Raw genomic sequence first — 21,578 nt, 5'->3', positions numbered from 1 at the left:
AATTCGAGGGCTAGGGGTGAATCTTTTCTATTTACTTTATTTTCTACCTTTAGTAGTAAGAGGAGTAGCCTATTTTAAGCAGTGGGAGTCTGCTGCTCTCCCAGGTTTGAAACCATACCATAATGGTTTCCTGAGGAAGGCAACGGGAAACCACCTCAGTATTATTTCCAAGAAAATATGGTGAACTCGGCAAATTTAGTTTCCACAACTGGCAAAAATGGGGTCTATCGGCAAATGATGGATGTCATGCTCGGCAGAAGAAGAAATGAGGCTTCTCAGGTCGTTAACCTACGAAATCCTCAAATGGACAAGGAGGATGGGATCCCAAGTATTGAGAAAAATAGGAAGAAAATAAGACATCTAAGAGAGAATGAGATAGAAACTATACATGTTGCAACTTGGAATGTAAGAACAATGTTAAGAGCTGGTAAATTAGAGAACTTGAAGAAAGAAATGGAGAGAAATAAATTGGATGTGGTTGGTCTAAGTGAAGTCAGATGGGAAGATATAGGAGATTTTGAAAGTGATGGGTATAGAATTATATATTCCTGTAGAACACAGGGGGGGAAAATGGAGTAGCGTTTGTTTTGAATGAAAAGGTTAAAAATTCAGTAGAAAAAATAATATATAAAAGTGACAGGGTGATTATGATTAAACTGAAAGCAAAGCTTGTGGACATAATGATTAGACAGATATATATGTCCATAAGTGACCATGATGAAAATGAAGTAGAAGGGATATATAATCAAATAGAAGAGATAATGGAAGAAGACAGAACTAAAAGGTGTACCATCTGGATGGGAGACTGGAATGCGATGGTAGGTGAAAAGGTAGAGAAAGGAATAACAGGAAGATATGGCCTTGGAAAAAGGAATGAGAGAGGTGAAAGACTTATAGAGTTTTGTAAAAGACACACACTAATCATGATAATACTTGGTTTAAACTTCCAAAGAGAAGAAGATATACATGGAAAATGCCAGGTGATATCGCAAGATACCAGATTGATTATATGTTAATACAAAACAGATACAGAAACAGTGTAAAAAGGATATCAACATATCCAGGAGCTGATATTGACTCAGACCATGATTTGCTTGTTATGGAATTAAGAATATGATATAAGAAAATAAACAAAGGTAAAAGAAAGAAAAGGTGGAACACACAGAAAAACTCAAAGGAGATATCGGTACACAATAAATAACGGAAAAAACTCACGTAGAAAGATTATTTATTAGTATAATTTTCGCCTGTGTGTCACAGGCATCTTCAGTACATTAAGCTCAAAATTAAACACTAACTGACAATTCCAAAAAGCGCCACCTAAGCAGCTGGTGTAAGATAACTAAAAAGGTCAATAACTTTCCTAAAAAAAAAAATTAAAAAAAAATAAAAAAAATAATACAATAAAAAGTTAGGAAAGATTTACTCTTCTCTTCAACTAGAAGAACTGATACTTATATAAAAAATACTTTGGATTTCAAAAATAAAATTTCAGATCTTCATTTGGACGTTTCTGATATCATGATCAGTTTAGATGTTGTTTCTTTATTTACAAATGTGCCTTTTTCGGAAAGTATTGAATTACTACAACAGGAATTTCCTTCGGACATTGTAAACGTATTTGATTTTGTAATAAATTCTGGTTATTTTTCCTTTAAAAATAAGTTGTACCAATAAATTGAAGGAACAGCAATGGGTAATCCTCTTTCTCCTGCTATCTCCAATTTCTTTATGGAACATTTTGAACAACGTATCTTTGACAATATTTCTCCCAGACCTACGCATTGGTTCAGATATGTCGATGACATTTTTGCTGTATGGAATGGCTCTTCTGATGAACTTCAACAATTTCTCACTAAGTTAAACGCATTTCATCCTAGGATCAAGTTTACCCTAGAAGTAGAATCAAATAAGCAGTTAGCCTTTTTAGATCTTCTAATTCTTCGCCAACCAGATGGTAACCTACATTTCTCAGTTTATAGAAAGAAGACTCATACAGGCCATTATATCCATGTGGAATCTCATCACCATCCCAGTCAAAAGGCAGGAACTATTAAAACACTGATATATATGTCCATAATATATCAGTGTTTTAATGGTTCATCGGGCCCACTCCTTTTGTTCTACAGATGAGCTTTTACAGAAAGAACTACAATACATAACTTCTTCCTTTCTATCTAATGGTTATAAGAATTGCTTCATTAAAAGAACTTTGAGTAGTTTTAATGTCTTCCTCTTCAAACACAGAGGAAATGACGCACATTACTATCCCTTATGTACAAGGCATCAGTGAACGTATAGCAAAAGTTTTAAAACCACTGAATATTTTTGTTGCCTTTCAACCGTTTAAAAAAATCTCCACCTTTCTCACTTCTCCTAAGGACAAGCTTCCACATCTTAATCATCCAGGTGTCTACCAGATTCCGTGCTCTTGTGGATTATCTTATTTCGGACAAACAGGAAGATCTGCCTCTATTCGGCTAGAAGAACACCAATCTTATATTGAATACTTTAAACCTGAAAAGTCTGGACTTTCTGAACATGCCATCTTCACTAGACACAGAGTTCAATGGAGAAAGACAAGAGTTCTTCACAAAAGTCAGTTTCTCATGGAATGCCTTTATAAAGAAACATGTGAAACTCTACTTCATTCTCCTAACTTAAACAGATCCGATGGCTTGCGTCTATCCCCTTTATGGGAGATAGTACTTTACAAATCAGCTAATCTTTCCTAACTTTTTATTGTATTTTTTTTTTTTTTTTTATAGGAAAGTTATTGACCTTTTTAGTTATCTTACACCAGCTGCTTAGGTGGCGCTTTTTGGAATTGTCAGTTAGTGTTTAATTTTGAGCTTAATGTACTGAAGATGCCTGTGACACACAGGCGAAAATTATACTAATAAATAATCTTTCTACGTGAGTTTTTTCCATTATTTATTGTGTACCGATATGTCTACTCACGGTTTACCTCTTTTAAATCTTACTCAAAGGAGATGCAGGTAGGAAATTCAGAGAAGAACTGGAAAATAAAATAAGGAACAAAGAGAATATATCTGAAGAAACTATGGATGTTAATGCAAAATGGAATCAACTGAAAAACTTGATATATGAAACAGCTGCTGAAGAGATAGGTTTTGTGGAAGGGAAAAGAATTAAAAAGCCATGGATTACAAATGAAATGATAAGAAAAATGGAAGAAAGAAGAAGATGGAAAAATGTAAACACTGAAGAGGGAAGAAGAAAATACAAAGTATTAAATAATGAACTGAGAAGAGAAACTGATAAAGCAAGAGAGGAATGGTTGAAAACAGAATGCAAAGAAACTGAAGAAATGGAAAAAAGGGGGCGAAGAAATGCAGAAGAAATGATAAAAGAAGCATTTTATGAAGAGGAAAGAGGAATCACTATTGGAGGAGGAACAATACAAAATATTAGATTTGCAGATGATCAAGCAATATTAGCTAATACCGAAGATGAACTATAGCACCTAATGCAAAAATTTTAAAATATATGCAAGAAATATGGTATGAAAATTAACGCAAAGTAAACAAAAGTGATGAGAGTCTCCAGGAAACCAGGAAGTAGCAAGGTGATGATGAATAGAGAAAGTGTAGAGCAAGTGAGACAATACAAATACCTTGGTAGTACAATACAAGAAAATGGAAAATGTGACATGGAAATAAAAGAAAGAATTAACAAAGGAAAATATGCCTTTTATAGCAATAAAAATTTGTTTATTAATAAAATTAATAAAAATCTAAAGAAAAGGCTTATTAAGTGCTATATATGGAGTATGACCTTATATGGGTCAGAAACATGGACAATTAGGAAGAAAGAAGCTAAAATGCTGGAGGCATTTGAAATGTGGTTATGGAGAAGAATGGAGAAAATAAAGTGGAATGAAAAACCAATGAAGAAGTATTACAAAGAGTGGAAGAAGAAAGGAATTTACTAAAGACCATAAGAAGAAGAAAGCATAACTGGATAGGACATGTATTAAGAGGAGACAGCCTACTGAAAAGAATGATAGAAGGGAAAATTGAAGGAAAGCAACCAAGAGGAAGAAGACGACTAACGATGTTTGAGGATATAATGGGAACAAGAAGATATCAGGAAATGAAGGTGGAAGCAGGAGACAGAGGAAATTGGGAGAAGAGAATCTGCTGAGTTATACCATTGGACCTGTCAAGAGACAGAACACTAATGATGATGATGATATATATATATATATACACATACACACCTTTTGCTGTAAGAAAGTGAACAGTTCAGTCTCCTGAAGCATACAGACTTTTAAAAAAAAAGAGATAAGCTTTGATGTTAATTGTTATAAACTTCAGTTATAATATATAGATAATGACTTATCTATATATATATATATATATAGATAAGTCATTATATATCTATATATTTTATATATATATTTATATATCATTATATGTCTATATATATCTATAATGACGATCGACAACAGATGCTATCTTTTGGTTACGACAGATGATGGAAAAGTTTTGAGAGAAGCAACAGGAGCCACATCTGGTTTTTATTGATCTGGAGAAATGATAGAGTGCCAAGGCAAGAAGTTTGGAGGTGTTTGAGGGAGAAGAAGGTATCAGAGAAATATGTCAGGTTGGTGCAGGAGATGCAGAGAAATGCGAAGACAAGAGTTCGAACCTGCCTGGGAGAGACAGAAAGTTTTCCAGTGACAGTTGACTTGTATCAAGGGTCAGCATTAAGTCTGTTCCTGTTTAATATTGTGATGGAGGTGGTAACGGAGGAGGTGAAAGAAGACGCACCTTGGACTATGTTGTCTGCAGATGACATCGTGCTGTGTGCAGAATCAAGAGAAGAAGTGGCAGCTAAACTGGAAAGTTGGAGGAAAGTACTGGAAGAGAGAGAGGTATGAGACTGAGCAGAAATAAGACAGAGTATATGTGTTGCAAAGTGGATGGCAGCCAGGAGACAGATATGGAGCTGGAAGGAAATGTCATCAGGAAGGTCAGTGACTTTAGATACTTAGGTTCAACAGTGAAAGAGGATGGGTGAGGCTGAGAAGGAAGTGGGATGCAGGATACAAGGCAAAATCTACAGGACAGTAGTGAGACCAGCCATGATGTATGCTATGGAAACTGTGGCCCTGAGGAAAAATAACATCAGCAGGATGGAGGTAGCGGAGATGAGAATGCCTAGGTGAATGTTCTGTGTGACTAGAAAGGATCGTCTGAGAAATGACTATGTAAGGGGGAACAGTAAAAGTTACGAACTTAGGAGCAAAGATACAGGAGGCAAGGTTGAGATGGTTTGGTCATGTGATGAGGAGGGAGGAAGAGTGTGTGGGAAGAAAGGTCATATAGATGGATGTGCAGGGGAGGAGGAAGCATGGAGGAGACTCACCACAAACAGCGACCCTACTTAAGTAGGAAAAGCTGCAGAAGAAGAAGATTCACAATTATATCCTCTAATGATATAACCAGATCCAAGACTCTTAACAATCATTTGCCTTCTGTTACATACTTCCTAAGATTTTTGTCCCTTAAGAACTTGAGAAATCATTCTCATTATTCTCTGATGCTATCTCTTCATTCCAATCAATGTGGCCTTAGTTGAAATCACCATAACAATTTCCCTTTGCTCGCTCACTATGCCAAATATATGTACTTATACATTTCTTTGTATCCACCTTCCACATTCCTGGGCTGTAGTAGCATCTCACCAGATACTCATTCTATCAACCTCCACACCATACTTCTTCAAAACCCCTGCCACTTTTTTTTCCTCCTTGTATCTCAACCTTGCATGTACATCATTTCCATGCTATTGGTCAGCAGCATGACCCTTTTCTCCTTGCCTTTCCTATCTTGACAAAAAACATATCCCTCCATTTCTGTTCCTGTCAATATGTTATTCTCATCCAATACGTTTCACTTATTCCAACTATTTTTGGGAACATAAAATTTATCAATGTGACATTTTCATCTTTCTTATTTCTTACGCCTTGCATTTCTAATCCTTTATCCAAGGATTAGAAATGTTTAATCGTTTATGCAAGTGTAAGCAAACAAAGTTTGCACCTGAAGTATTTTCAGGAGAGGATAGAGGCTAATGACTTCACATACCTTGCCTCAGTTTCCCATAATGCAAAGCATATATCCTTACAGACATGTATATGACATTACGGGATATATGACATAATACTTTCATTACCCAGACTGGTTTCAACCTTTATTGAAGTCTCTTCAGTGGGAGCCAGACCCAGATATGATATTAAGGTTGAAGTAATGCAGAAGTCATATTTCTATATATGAGTATACAATAGGTGTCACACCTTATTATTAAATTACTCTGGCTTAGAGATAGTTCTTGGGAGTTTTTCCACTTGGTTACACTATAAATTAAAGATGTCAAGAAATTATAATCTTGGTTTAATCTTTTATCCAAGTGTAAGAAAACAAAGTTACATGTCTGTAAGGATATGTGCTTTTGAAGTATGGGATACTAAGGCAAGGGAAGTGAAGTCATTATCTTCTATATACGAGATGCTTGTCCTGAAAATACTTCAGGCACAAACTTTGTTTGCTTACACTTGGAAAAGATTAAACCAAGAATATAATTTCTTGGCATCTTTAATTTATAGCGTAACCAAGTGGAAAAACTTCCAATAACAATTCATATTTTGTCTATAATGAGTCCTACTCATGCTGTCTCCCTTCTGTGACTTCTCCTTACTTGTTCCTGTCTGCTCATTTTCTCCCTCACATATCCTCAAATCCCTCACATATTTCTGACCATTTTCCATTCCTATGCTGACCAGCTATATATGTGCATTTTTTACCACTTTCAGAATCCATTCCAGTTACGCTCTGACTCCCTGGCTCACCCTGTATCCCTATCCAACTTGCATTCCTGTTCTCTGTTTTCTCCATTTATAACCACATCAGTTTCATCTAGTCCACTCTCTGGCTCATTGACATCATCTTTGATTTTCACTGATACCTTGTTTGCATTCCTCACTACACTTCCTTCCAGCAGCAATCTTCCCAAATGACTCCCTCCAAAAATATTCAGATACGTTCCATTGGTCTTGTACTGTTCCATTAATCCCTTAAATTTGTCCCACACACTCAGAAAATGCACTCCTTTCTTTTCACACATTCCATTCAAGATCTTTGTTCTCCACCACAACTCATTATTGCCATACCTGGCCAATATTAACTGCTCTTCCTACAACACTGTTGTCCTTCACTCTCTTCAGTAATCTCCTTATATCCATCCTTGCATTCTCCCTATGTCAACCAAATCATTGATCCCAACCACAGCCACTAAATCCCTTGCATGCTTACTTCTCATATCCAGTGCCTCAATCGCCCTGTTCTTTCTCCCTCCTGGAAAACATACCTCATACACCCTCTCATCCACCATCCCTTTTATGATAGAATCTCAATACAGTGGTATTCTTCAGTCATTTGCTACTTCTTTCTCTCCACTCTCTTTCATTTTATTCTTTTGCACTCTAATTTTTCCAGATGTTTCCCTGAGCACCTCAATTGCACAGCTTAGAATTACTTTTGAATTATGTCTCCACTAATCTTGTACACTTTCTAGTCCATCCGAAATCCTCTCTAACACCTTCTCCCTAAAATGGTTCCTCACACTCTCTTCTTTTAAGCGAAACCACTTAATTTTCTTTCTCCTATGGCTTCCAAAGATTCTTATCTTCGACTTTATTTTAAAGTCTGTGCACAGCAGCCAGTGTTGCTGCACCACCTGATCTGTTGGGATTACCTTACAATTTGTTACTGCCTTAAGATGTTTTCTTCTAATCAAAATGTACTCAATCTGTGAGCTATTGTTGTCACTTCTGAATGTTATCATATGCTCTTCCCTCTTACAGAAAAAGGAGTTCACAATTGCTAGATCAAATACGACTGCAAAGTCCAAAATCCTCTCTCCTTCCTGGTTCATCATTTCCACTCCTATATCATGCACCCTTTCACAGTCCCTATTTTGTCTCCTTTTGTGTCCTTTCAAGTCTCCTCCGACAATCACCATCTCGTTTTCTTCCAGTTCCCTCATTTCTCATCTAGCACGTTCCAGAATTCATCTTTCTCTTCTGCTGTACAGCCAACTTGTGGGGGCATGTGCACATAAGATGACCAGTTGCTCTTCTGGAGAGGGTTGACACCAGAAAGGGCATATGGTCATAAAACTTCACTGCCAGCTTTAGCTATGATCAAAGAGGATATGATTGTGAATGAAGTTTCTAATCTTCCTCAGGTTGGCAAATGAGAACTTCTACAAAAAAGGGATATATGTGGAACTACAAAGCTGGTGATTATGGAAATCTTAGGCGACAACTAGTTACTATAGCATGGAAAGAAGAGTTCAGTGGGAAGGATATAGACACTGTGTAGGCAGCAGCAGCATCTACATCGTGCTGTTTAACAGCAGCAATGTCTGAGTATATCCCAAAGATGAAAAGACTAAACAAAATAGGAGTAAAATCAATGAATGAAGAGATTAACTGTGACGTCTGGAAGAAGAAGGAGGCACTACTGAGGCAACACAAGATGAATGTTGGTAATAATCAGTGGCATGAAGAATACAAAGAGCAGACTAGGAAGGATTTGGTTGGTAAATGCAGCAAAAGTGAAGTATGAGAAGAAGTTAGGCAATCAAGCTAAGAAAAATCCTAGTGAGGCCTTTCAATATGTGGAAAGTAGAATGAAAAATGACTATGGGAGAATAATGCTAATTGATGACACTGGCAGACTATTCACCAATGCAGAGGATATAGTTGAATCATTCAATGATCAGTTTATCAGTGTATTTCATCCTTGTGATGGCAACATCAGAGAAGCTGGAGTTTAGAGGGTATGGTGGAAGAGTCACTGATGGTGAATGAGCAGGAATTATATGAAGAATTAAGTAAACGTAATGTTAATGGCAATAGGATTTGACAGTATATCCCCACATGTCTTGAGTGAATGCTCTGTGGAATTAATGGCACCTTTGGGACATCTATTTAACATGAGTCTTGCAAAAGAGCAAATCCCAAAAGAATGGAACAACTGGGAAAAATTATTCCACTTCACAAAGAGGAGGGAAAGGAAGATAAGACTAAGGCTACAAATTATAGGAAAATCTATTCCTAGAATTATTGTTAAGATATTAGAGAATAGGTGAGGACCAGGATTCAGAAGTGGGTTGATAATAGCAGTATTCCTTATGATGGTCAGCATATGTTTGTTAGGGGAAGGTAATGTTTCAGCATTCTGCTTATGTTTTACAAGGTGACAAATTCTCGATAAAGGAGATACATATACAGTGATTTACTTCAATTTTTCAAAGGCCTTCCGATAGAATGCCACATGTCAAGCTAGTAGCTAAACTAAAACAGATAGGATTAGATAGTGGACTAGTAAGTTAGATAGCTGATTGTTTCTTGGATAGGTATCAGCAGGTTATATATGGGGGAGTGGTATCCCAAAAGAGGAAGGTCACTAGTAGAGTGCCACTGGGATCTGTTTTGGGCTATTATTGTTTAACTTGTACAGCTGTTCACTGATGATGCAAAGTTGGGAAGTGTAACGAGAAGTATAGCAGTCATTCTGGCCTTGAAGGAGGATCTGAATAGACTATGTGAGTCGGCAAATGAGTGGAGCTAACAGAGACTGATGTTCTACCTATCAACCTATCAGCATCTCTCAAGTAATTGCAAAGCTTTCAGAATAGTTGGTAAGAGCTCGAATATAGAAACTGGCAGACAAACAAGATATACTTTACAAGGAATGGCATAGGGTTATTAAAGAGAGGTCATGCCTGAGCAATTTTCTCATGTTTTATTATTATTATTATTATTAAACAAGACCTCATGGAGTCAAAGACTCATCTAGGAGGTCCTTTTATCTCACACACATCTCATCATACCGGGTCTTAAACACATTCAAACTCCTTGCAGACACCACACTCTCAGGCAAGGCATTCCAATCATTCACAACTCTGCACGAAAAAAACCTGCCTCTCACTCCCCTACTCACACCCTCTTTATACAGTTTCCAGGGATGACCTCTGGTTCTCCCCTGATCTCCCACTATTCGCTGTAGAACTTCTCCACCATTGATCCTATAGCAACCCCTTACCAACTTGTAGGTCTCTATCATATCTCCCCTCTTCCTTCTCTCCACTAGTCTCTGCAAATTACATCTTTTCAATCTTTCCTCATACTCGACATTCCAGAGGTCAGAAACTACCTTAGTCAGTCGCCTTTGGACCCTTTCCAACATCTCCTCATCCTTCTGAAAACCAGGTGACCAAATCTGGGCACAATAGTCCATGTGTGGCCTAATCAAAGCCTTATACAATGGAACAAGAATCTCCCTACTTCTACACGTCAGTGTCCTCCTCATCATTCCCAGAAGTCTTTGTGTTGTCTTCACAATTTTGGCGATGTGACCCCTAAATTTTAGATCTTTATCCACTATCACTCCCAGATCTCTTATTTCCTCTACTTCCAACAATATATTCTTACCAAGCATAAATTCTGCATCCCATCTTTGTTTTCCAAATTTTAAAACCTTACATTTTGCAACATTGAACTCACACCCCCATTTGCTTGCCCAATCACTCAATTTATTCAAGTCTTCTTGCAAGGCCACAACATCTTCACTACTCTTTATGGTTCTTCCCAACTTTGCATCATCTGCAAACAACTGAATATCTCCATCCAAATCTTCGCCAATATCATTAATATACAAGTTAAATAGTAATGGCCCTAAAACAGATCCCTGAGGCACTCCACTAGTGACTTTCCTTTTCCTGGATATTGCACCCCCATACACAACTTGTTGATACCTATCAGATAGCCAGTCTCCAATCCAATGCACTAATCTAATATCCAACCCCATCTGCTCTAGTTTGACTGTCAACTTATCATGAGGCACTCTATCAAAAGCTTTTGCGAAATCCAAGTATATTACTGTGTATCCTTCTCCTCTGTCCAAGGAAGCAGTCACTTTATTGTAATAAGTAAGTAGATTACTAAAACACGACCTCCCTTTAGCAAATCCATGCTGTCCATCAAAGATTATACCATTGTTGTCAACCCAACTCTGGATTCTAGCTCTCACAAGCTTCTCCAACAACTTAACCACAACACCCGACACACAGATAGGCCTATAGTTTGATGCTTGAGTTCGATCACCTCCTTTATGAAGTGGCACAATCTTGCCCTCCTTCCACTCTTTAGGGACTTGACCAAGTGCAAGACTCGTATTAAAAAAATATGTCAAGGCAGGTGTCAACTCTCTGGCACATTCCTTCAGAATACGTGGTGATATATTATCAAGTCCCACAGCCTTATTTACATCTAGTTTACTCAACTCCCCAAACACCTCTTGCTCACTTACAGTCAGTCTCTCCTCCCCATCATCAACTGCTCTTAATCTCTCCATGAAGTCACATTCACAAGATTGAAAGATCTTTATGAACTGCTCATTAAGTATCTCCACCACACATTCTGCAACAGCTGTCTTTATACCATTTCCTCCAATCAATGTCATCCTTCCATAATCATTCTTTCTTTTGCTGGCTACATATCGAAAGAACTCCCTAGGATTCTTTTTAGCTTCATTAGCTAACTGCTGTTCATACCTCTCTTTAGCTACTCTCACCAACCAAGTCACTCTCCTTGCCTGGTCTTTGTAGAACTCATGAAATTGGTTACTTCCACTTCTCTTATGCTGCCTCCACAATGCCCTTTTTCTCTGTATTAATGTTATGCAGGGGTGGCTTGTGCATAGGCACTGCAGAACTGCAGCACCCCCAATTTTTCTCGATATATTGAGAAAATGGGTGGAGCTAACAGAGACTGATGTTCTACCTATCAACCTATCAGCATCTCTCAAGTAATTGCAAAGCTTTCAGAGTAGTTGGTAAGAGCTCGAATATAGAAATTGGCAGACAAACAAGATATACTTTACAAGGAATGGCATAGGGTTATTAAAGAGAGGTCATGCCTGAGCAATTTTCTCATGTTTTATATTAATGTTATGCAGGGGTGGCTTGTGCATAGGCACTGCAGAACTGCAGCACCCCCAATTTTTCTCGATATATAAATATATTTATTAATTTATTTATATTTTCTTGTAATATTTCATTTTATCATCAATAATCCTATACAATTCTCTTATTTTGTGTAAAAAATAATAAAAATCCATCTTGTAGCACTTAGGAGGGCGAAGGGTGCTAGCAGCACTGGTTTACCACAGTGTCATATAGCTACGCATGCAAGCATATGCACGGCATAGTGAGAATGCGAGCTATTAGACATAATGTGGCACTGTCTGTCACACAGTTACACTGTTGTTTATATGCAGTTTGCACCAGTAGTAGAGTGTTCATAGTGCTTATAGTGTTTATTCCATCTCTTTAAATATTTGGACATTACAATTAAAGACATGACATTTGTTATAGTTTTTATTTTAGAACATTATTGGGGTTATTGACAATTATGACCTCAGAATTTTTAAGTAATTTTGAAATATACTAAACTGTATAATTTTATCATTAATAAACAATATTTTTTCAAGAAACAAAATAAGAAGAATATATTTTATTTTTAAGTAATTTTGAATTATACCAAACTGTATATTTTATTGATAATAAACAATATTTTTTCATGTTTATTATTTAATTTTTAAATTTTTACCATAATTTTAATATTTTATCCAAACACGTACACACTGTACTTACAGTGTATATGTATATTTCGAAAGTTGCAGCACCCTCCCTCGATTTCAAGCCACAAGCTGCCACTGATATTATTATTCCTGACACCTCCAAGGAGTTCGAAGGCTCATTGCAGGAGGACACCTACAACTGTCTCAACCTACACCGAACCTCTACTATGAATCAACGCCGTCTACTGCCCACCTCCACCACCACTACAATGGTATTCTATGTCTGTAAATTGCATGTGTTCTGAAGGGCCGATTTGCCTGTATGCGGGATGAAAAACCCAAGTTTCCGGGAGAAAAACCTGCTACCTCCGTATGAGATCAGCTAACTCACCTTCAATTGAAAATCGTCCAGATAAAGATTCCTCCCATCACGACGAGAATCGAACTTGGACCTATTCCGGGTACATTGCGCCCTTCGCTTACAAAGCGAAGGGCGCAATGTACCATCGTTCTTTCAATTGCGCTACAGAGGTGCTTAAAATAAATATGACAAAGATGGGATGTAATGACTGTAATGTAATTCTATCCTCTCACCTGGATAGAAGGAATGGATACTATAATACTGTTATACTTTGCTAAGGCATTTTGATAAGAACATCACAAAAAAAGCTGAGTCCTGTCTTATTATCCACAAAAAATATCCTATCCTACTTCACACCCACTTAACTTACTTCTCTCTATGTCTCTCAGTGACTCCCTTCAGTCACTTGCCTATAGGTACTTTCATGGTCATTTCTCCACTGAACTGGCCACTACCATTCCTCTACTTTCTTGTAAGCGGCTAGAGCAGTCACTGGTAAATACTCATATCTTGTCCATCTCAAAACATACCAAATGAACTTCTGCTCATCATCGTTCATTCTGTACACTTCTGTTCTTTGGAACAATCTCCCACATAGTTTTTTCCAATAAGTATAATCCCCAAATTTTTAAGAAAATACTTACAGGTTACTTCTGTCTCCTTAATTTCTCAACCACACATGACACTGTTGTGTTATAGGTCTTGTGACCATTGATTTGTGGGTCATAAAAAAAAAAATAAAAAAAAAAAGATTAATATCCTACCCTGTCTTGAGGGTACGCATCAGGACTTTGATGACAATGAACTGGTCTTCAAAACCATTTTTTTTTTAAAGTTCTGATATTATCTCTTTTAGTTGATATGTTGATATGAAACAATTAGTTTATATAATTAGGACTAATCTTTTTAATAATGTTAGGACTAAGGAAGGATAATTATTGTTATGGTTTTAAATTTTAATGTGGATTTCATATGGACTTATATGACAAATCATAACGATAAGACAATGGATAATATTATGAGATTAGCACCCATGAACACTGTTTTTGTTGTATACATACAAATAATAATAAATGAAAGAGAAAAGAGTGAATGCAAGGTAAGCATTATGAATGTAATCAAGTGTGAGTATTCCATTCAAGACTGACAATTTACAAATTGGTTATGTTTTGGTTCTAGCCAGAGTGGTGTTGGTGGCCAATATATATGGCTCAGTTGTTGGTATTTAGGGTTGGTTGGTTTTTAGTTGCTTTGGCATTCCCCCTCCCCCACCAGAAACATGGACTATAAAAAGGAATGAGATGGTTATTATGGTTGAAGGACAGGTATTTAAAAAATTATGTAAAATGATTAAATAATTTAGAAATAGGGTGTTTATGAGCATACCAGTATTTAGAACATGCAGATATGTTCCACGATCATCTTTTTCCTCTCTCAGGTTCACATGTATACAAGGCTCCTTGTAACTGAAACCTGTCCAATAATAGTCAAATCAGCAAACATTCATCTTGAGGATTACAAGAAACACATCCACTGCCATAATTATGATCAGTCAGGTCCAGCTGACCATGCTTTGGATAACTTGCACAAAGACAATAGAAAAGACTACTATGCTTCACCATACCAAATATAAATTATTATTATTATTATTATTACATAACACCTCCAGGGGGGGTCCAAAGACTCATTGAGGGAGGACATCTACTCTACAACTTTCCGTTTCCACCAACCGCAACTACCTTCATCTACATGAATGCCATTTACCGCCGACCACCACCACCGCTAGTATTTTCACAGACAATTACAAACATCTATGACTATGGCAGGATTCGAACCTGTCGAACATTCGAAATATGACAGATTTTTTCTAAAATTGATAATAGATTTAAAAACCAACCATATCTTAATAAATATGGTGTGTCTAACTTCCTAAGATCTGGGAAATAGTAAATTTTAGACTTTTTATGCTGCAAAGGCATCAGAGGTCTCCGGCAGGACACAGGTTACAGCAGTACATATGGTAAACAGTTAGTATGACAATCACCAACATCCATGATCCTGGCAGAATTTGAACCCACAGTCTCTTGGCTGGAGAGCAGATACACTAACCACTTAGCCAACTGGGGCTAGCTCCCCCCTCCCCCCCCAGCACTTCACACAACTACTTTTTGTATTGTTTGTGCATGATCATAATTCTCATATTGTATCCCTGATTATGTAAATTTTTATATTTTCACCAATGTGAAAATATAAAAATTTAATAATAATAAAAAAAAAAAAAGATATTAGAAAATCGAAGAGATGGAGAAATTAGCACTGAGTTAGTTACTCTCGTGATATAGGTGAGATTAATTTTAAATCTTTAAAGATACTTATGGCATAACTACAAATAACAAATTACATGATAACCACAGTAATTAACTTTAATGAAATTACAGATGTTTTGTACTGAAAATAACAATACAGGAGGTCCCTGGGTTATGGACGACCCAACTTATGGTGTTCCGTTCTTTCGAACAGGCTCCCCATAAGGATAATTAATAATTAAATAATTAAATTAATAAGTCATGAATTAGTTTCATTCGCACATGGAAATAAACCCACATACTGCTGCATTATTAAAGCAGCTTGTCCCATTATTTGGAAACCAACTTTAAGGGCCTGGGTCACACTTGCCATGTTTGAAGACTGGTTTTTGAACTGTTTTATTCCTGCTGTGGAATGTTATTGTTCATAAAAGGGGGGCGCTAGTGGGTCAAGCGCTACGAACGTGTTTTGAAGAGATCCTGATTCAGATAAGTTTTACTAGGAATAATTAAGTATATATGCGTAATTGTTTAAGTAGGAGCGGCTGTAAACGTTGTATGCTACCGATATTATTAGTGTGGGGTTTTTTTCTTGCTTAAACTAAATACGAAAACGTTAATATTAGACCTAGTAACCTGCAGAAAAAAAAAAAAAATGGTGGCGGTATTGTCTTTCCATGATTTTAATTTGGATTTCAGTCGGTTCGTTAAGTGTGAGGTCTGTTATATGTATTCCTTCGACTACATAAATGATTTGTGGATGTTTAGTGCGGATGGAAGAAGGGTGTGTGCGAAATGTGACCTGAACGAGGAATTGATGAATGCGAATATGAAGTTGATGACAGAAAGTGCTAGTACCGATAGTGTCGCGAGTGCACGTTTGAAAGAGAAGGATGGCGGGAAAGACAGGCCAAAAAATGTTAAAAAATCAGGAAAAAAGAAAAAGAGCGATTTGACAACCTTAACGGATGTTAAAAGGGACGAAAGTAAGGCGGAAAGAAACGAAATTGAGAGAACGAATGAAAGTAGAAATGGCGTGGTGCAGAAATCGCAAGTAAAAAAAATCGAAAGAATGAATGATAGCGAAAAAAGAATGACTGATGGCGAAAGTGGGACGCATGTTGGAACGAAAGTACTGAACCAAAGAAAGATGAATGACAGTAAAAGTGAGAAGAATGATAGCGAAAGTTGGACGCATGTTAGTCCGAAAGTACGGAAACAAAGAAAGATATGTGAGAGTGAGAAGAATGATAGTGAAAGTTGGACGTATGTTGGACCGAAAGTACGGAAACAAAAGAGGATGAATGAGAGGGAAAGTGAGAAGAGGGGGTCGAGAGTTAGAAAGTTAGAAAGATTTAATGATAGAGTGAATGTGTCGCGAGGTTCAGAAGGTGAATTGGATTGGATGAAGCAAGAAATCAAATGGATGCGGAATGAAATTAAGAGAATTCAGGTCAAAACTATTAAAATAAATCATGATGGCATGAAAGAGATAACAAAAGATGAGCGAGTGGCGTTGCATGGCGACTCCATTATTAAAGGTGTGCTAGAGGATGAAATGCACAAGGTATGTTTTCCAGGCGGTAAAATGAGTAGAGTGATTGAGGCATTGAATATGAGGTGGGAACGAGCAAAAGAGTTAATTGTATTAATTGGTACGAATGATTTGAGAGAGAACAAAGAGCATGTCAAAATGAATGTCAGGAGACTGCTTGGAAAGATAAAAGAGAATAGTGTGACAGGAAGGGTGGTCAGTGTGTTGCCTAGGTATGATTGTGGTGAAATGAGGCGGAGAGCAAGGATTATGAATGATATTCTGGCTGAAATGTGTGAGGAGATGGGAGTACAGTTTGTTAATGTGTGGAATGAGTTTGAGGGACGAAGTGAGCTGTATGGGAGCGATGGACTGCATTTGAGTGGTTATGGTGTGAGTCGCTTGGAGAGACTGCTGCTGGAAGGTAGAGAAGTGAATAGAGAGAATGAATCAGATCGAGAGGGGAGTGATGTGGAAGAGCAGGAGAGTAAGACAGCAGAGATTGGAGGAGCGGAAATGAATGTGGAAGTGAGTGGTATGAGTATAGAAAATGAGAGAATGGGTGTGCAAGAGGAGCAGGGAAACGGCGAGGCTCAGGGTGGACAGGGATACACAGCGTGAGAAAGGTGGATGCTCCAAGAGGAGGTGAGAGAATGTGTAGGCAGGAAAGTAATGGGATGATCAGGGATCAAAAGGAAACAGATGGAATTGCAAAGGGTTCTAAAATGAAGAAGCAGAAAGGGAAATGGCCCCAGTCCAGCATGGAGAGATCACATCGAGTGAGTGGTATCAGTGGAACTAGCTGTAGATCCAGAAATGAGTTGTAGTGTTTGTATACCAATGCTAGAAGTATAAGAAACAAGGCGGATGAAATGGTTGCACTAATTGCGTCTGTGCACCCAGAGATTGTCGGAATAAGTGAGACATGGTTAGATGAGGATGACATCCTGACAGGAATAGAGATGGAAAGGTATGATGTGTTTCGTGAGGATAGAAGGGGTAAAAAGGGAGGGGGGAGTGCTATTGATGATAGAGAAAGAGTTATGTCCATACAAGATAGAGATGCAAGAGGGAAATGGGGCAAGTGGTTTTGAGGCAGTATGGTGTGAGATAGAGGTGAATAGAATCAAATACTTGGTGGGATGTTGTTGTAGACCTGGTAATGTGGATGGTGGTGATAGTGAAATGTATAGTCAAATAAGCCAAGCAAATAAGAAAAGGGTGATCATTATGGGTGATTTTAATTATGGCAATATAGACTGGAATGAAAAGATAGCAACTGGAAGTAAAGAAAAGGAGTTTCTTGAGTTTTTGAGGGATAACTACCTCAGACAGTATGTAACAGAGGGCACAAGAGGATTAAGGGTCTTGGATTTGGTCATCTCATCGGAGGATGTAATTATCAATGAGGTATCAAATCATCCACCAATTGGTGAAAGTGACCATGAGGTGATTACTTGGGTGGTTGCCAGCAGTGCAAGGACCCCAGTGAAAAAAGGGTATATGTGGAACTACAAGGGGGGTGATTATGAAGAGCTCAGGAGACAGCTTGCAGGTGTAGCATGGAATGAGGAGTTAGCTGGAAAAGAGATCAATGCAGCTTGGGGGATTTTCAAAAAATATTTAGTGGATGCAATGTCTAAATGTATACCACGGGTGAGAAGGTTAAATAAGTTAGGTGTGAGATGGATGAATAAAGAGATTAAGCATGCAATACAGAGAAAAAGGGCATTGTGGAGGCAGCATAAGAGAAGTGGAAGTAACCAATTTCATGAGTTCTACAAAGACCAGGCAAGGAGAGTGACTTGGTTGGTGAGAGTAGTTAAAGAGAGGTATGAACAGCAGTTAGCTAATGAAGCTAAAAAGAATCCTAGGGAGTTCTTTCGATATGTAGCCAGCAAAAGAAAGAATGATTATGGAAGGATGACATTGATTGGAGGAAATGGTATAAAGACAGCTGTTGCAGAATGTGTGGTGGAGATACTTAATGAGCAGTTCATAAAGATCTTTCAATCTTGTGAATGTGACTTCATGGAGAGATTAAGAGCAGTTGATGATGGGGAGGAGAGACTGACTGTAAGTGAAGAAGAGGTGTTTGGGGAGTTGAGTAAACTAGATGTAAATAAGGCTGTGGGACTTGATAATATATCACCGCGTATTCTGAAGGAATGTGCCAGAGAGTTGACACCTGCCTTGACATATTTTTTTAATACGAGTCTTGCACTTGGTCAAGTCCCTAAAGAGTGGAAGGAGGGCAAGATTGTACCACTTCATAAAGGAGGTGATCGAACTCAAGCATCAAACTATAGGCCTATCTGTGTGTCAGGTGTTGTGGTTAAGTTGTTGGAGAAGCTTGTGAGAACTAGGATCCAGAGTTGGGTTGACAACAATGGTATAATTTTTGATGGACAGCATGGATTTGCTAAAGGGAGGTCGTGTTTTAGTAATATACTTATTACAATAAAGTGACTGCTTCCTTGGACAGAGGAGAAGGATACACAGTAATATATTGGGATTTTGCAAAAGCTTTTGATAGAGTACCTCATGATAAGTTGACAGTCAAACTAGAGCAGATGGGGTTGGATATTAGATTAGTGCATTGGATTGGAGACTGGCTATCTGATAGGTATCAACAACTTGTGTATGGGGGTGCAATATCCAGGAAAAGGAAAGTCACTAGTGGAGTGCCTCAGGGATCTGTTTTAGGGCCATTACTATTTAACTTGTATATTAATGATATTGGCAAAGATTTGGATGGAGATATTCAGTTGTTTGCAGATGATGCAAAGTTGGGACGAACCATAAAGAGTAGTGAAGATGTTGTGGTCTTGCAAGAAGACTTGAATAAATTGAGTGATTGGGCAAGCAAATGGGGATGTGAGTTCAATGTTGCAAAATGTAAGGTTTTAAAATTTGGAAAACAAAGATGGGATGCAGAATTTATGCTTGGTGAGAATATATTGTTGGAAGTAGAGGAAATAAGAGATCTGGGAGTGATAGTGGATAAGGATCTAAAATTTAGGGGACACATCGCCAAAATTGTGAAGACAACACAAAGACTTCTGGGAATGATGAGGAGGACACTGACGTGTAGAAGTAGGGAGATTCTTGTTCCATTGTATAAGGCTTTGATTAGGCCACACATGGACTATTGTGCCCAGATTTGGTCACCTGGTTTTCAGAAGGATGAAGAGATGTTGGAAAGGGTCCAAAGGCGACTGACTAAGGTAGTTTCTGACCTCTGGAATGTCGAGTATGAGGAAAGATTGAAAAGATGTAATTTGCAGAGTCTAGTGGAGAGAAGGAAGAGGGGAGATATGATAGAGACCTACAAGTTGGTAAGGGGTTGTTATAGGATCAATGGTGGAGAAGTTCTACAGAGAATAGTGGGAGATCAGGGGAGAACCAGAGGTCATGCCTGGAAACTGTATAAAGAGGGTGTGAGTAGGGGAGTGATAGGCAGGTTTTTTTCGTGCAGAGTTGTGAATGATTGGAATGCCTTGCCTGAGAGTGTGGTGTCTGCAAGGAGTTTGAATGTGTTTAAGACCCGGTATGATGAGATGTGTGTGAGATAAAAGGACCTCCTAGATGAGTCTTTGACTCCATGAGGTCTTGTTTAATAATAATAATAATAATAAAAGAAAATTCCCTTTAAAATTCTGCTTGTGAAACAGAATCAAATCCTGATTCCCCAGCACCAGGTCCATCCTCTCTAACACTATCTCTGTCATCTTCTTCTGATTAATGTTAGCCTACCTTCTTGTCTCAGAATGCCCCTTCCAGTAATCAAGACATTGATGCAACATTAGGTAAGGGTTAACTTTTAATATTCTTCTTTGAAATTTCTCTTATCTCTCCTATCTAAGCTTTTTGCATGAGTTTGCACAATAGTTTCTGTGTCTTATTATTAGAGTACAGATTATTATTATTATTATTACATTTACATTATTATTTGATTCATTTAAACTCATGGTCAAAGACTTGTTAAATGCACACATGGAACAAATTAACAAAAAATTCAAGGAGTATGAACATTACATACAGTTCAATAACAAGACCTTTGAAGAAATGTTAGGAACTATGCGAGAAATAAAGACGAAATTAACAGTAGCGATAGAAATGCAAGAAACACTCCAATGCGAAAATCAAGAATTGCGGAAAGAAGTAAACACACTCAAGTACTCAAGTGTCAAATGGAGCACATGCTCCAAAAAGAAAGAAAAAAAGAACTTCAAATTGAGGGAATAACAAAAGAAAATACAGAAGACTTAAGCAACATAATGCAACTGATCGGTGGCAAAATTGGAATTCAAATCACAACCACAGAAATCACCTATATCAACCGAGGCCCACAAAAAAACAAAGAGAGACCGCCACCAATCATCGCTCGTTTCACCAACAGAAATCTGAGAGACTCCATTCTCACAGCAAGTGAGAAAACAAGGCTGACAACAACGATCCTAACTGATAAGAAACTCCCAACACCAATCTATATAACAGAACACTGGACTCCATACTTCAAAAATCTTTTATACCAAGCAAGGAAGACAAAAACAGAGAAAAACTACAAGTTTCTGTGGACAAAGAACTCCCAATTTATGAGAAAGAATAAAAACACTCGAGTATACATAATTACAAGTGAATCCGACTTACACACCCTGCCAATATAAAACACTAACTTTTCACAACCTTAAGAATAA

The 21,578-nt window shown here is 37.6% G+C and overlaps 1 protein-coding gene across 1 annotated transcript in view; it reads right to left on the bottom strand.

Annotated features, from left to right (window-relative positions):
* Positions 1–21,578, bottom strand: part of LOC150107842 (cilia- and flagella-associated protein 251-like) — a 619,793-nt gene that overhangs the window by 128,547 nt on the left and 469,668 nt on the right. The gene's annotated exons all lie outside the window — the stretch shown is intronic.

This window comes from Typopeltis vanoorti, chromosome 4 (genome assembly GCF_054136105.1).
Source record: "Typopeltis vanoorti isolate ZY-2024b chromosome 4, IOZ_Tvanoo_1.0, whole genome shotgun sequence".
Taxonomy (NCBI): Eukaryota; Metazoa; Arthropoda; class Arachnida; order Uropygi; family Thelyphonidae; genus Typopeltis; species Typopeltis vanoorti.
Note: the sequence above shows the minus strand (reverse complement) of the source record. Positions and strands in the feature narration are given on the sequence as shown.